Source organism: Zalophus californianus, chromosome 5 (genome assembly GCF_009762305.2).
Source record: "Zalophus californianus isolate mZalCal1 chromosome 5, mZalCal1.pri.v2, whole genome shotgun sequence".
NCBI classification, from domain to species: Eukaryota; Metazoa; Chordata; class Mammalia; order Carnivora; family Otariidae; genus Zalophus; species Zalophus californianus.
The window spans coordinates 96,305,036-96,306,007 of NC_045599.1; positions in this window are offsets into that span (position 1 = coordinate 96,305,036).

Sequence of the window (972 nt, forward strand, 5' to 3'; positions counted from 1 at the left end):
AGCCCCTCCCGGAAGCGGAAATCCTCCTTCTCGCACCGCCCGCTCTTGTCGACTGTGTGCCGCCACCTCTGCTGCCACCTGGCGGGATCCCGGCGACACTGCGGGGAGAACCGCACCCCCGGGAAATGTCGGCTGCTGCCTTTGGACTTTAATGGTGGGGCAGGGGCAGAGAAATTGAGGGGAATTGGACAACAGCTGCTCTGTGCTTGGACTAACTTGGACAAAGACGTTTACTTAAGGCCTCTGTCTCTCAAGGGCTTCAGTTTGCCCTTTTGTGAAATGGTCACATAATTAACAAAATCCATTCATTTGTTCAACAGGCATTTATTGTGCGCATTAACATGGCGGACGCTATTCTAGGCACTAGAACACAAGCTGGAAATGAGACAGACAAGGTCCCCAAGAGATATGCTACACAAAAAAAGCAAATACTCTCAGGTAGTTTTAATTGCCAGGAAAGTGTTAAAAGACAAAAATCAAGTAAATCTGAAGATCTAAATGGCTTTAATTCGTGAATGAGGCAGCATCCCACCTTGCAGTTGGAGGGAAGATCCAGAGGGCTACAAAAAAGAAAGGTTTTAAAGATAAGACGAAGAAGTCATAAACAAAAAAGGATTATTTACGGTGTGGCCGCCTTTCTTTGGAGACAAAAGGATCTTAGGTGGATTACATCATCTGCCTTTCGGGGGACAGAGAGGGCCCAAGTGACAGATTGATTACCTTATTGGTTCTGATCAGACAAAATTTTATTTTTAAGGGCGCCTGGGTGGCTCAGATGGTTAAGCGTCTGCCTTCGGCTGCGGTCATGATCCTGGGATCGAGTTCCGCATCAGGCTCTCTGCTCCATGGGAGCGTGCTTCTCCCTCGGCCTCTCTCTCTCTCTCTGTCTCTCATGAATAAATAAATAAAATCTTTGTTTTAAAAAAAAAGATTTTATTTTTAAGTAATCCCTACATCCAATGTGGGGCCTGA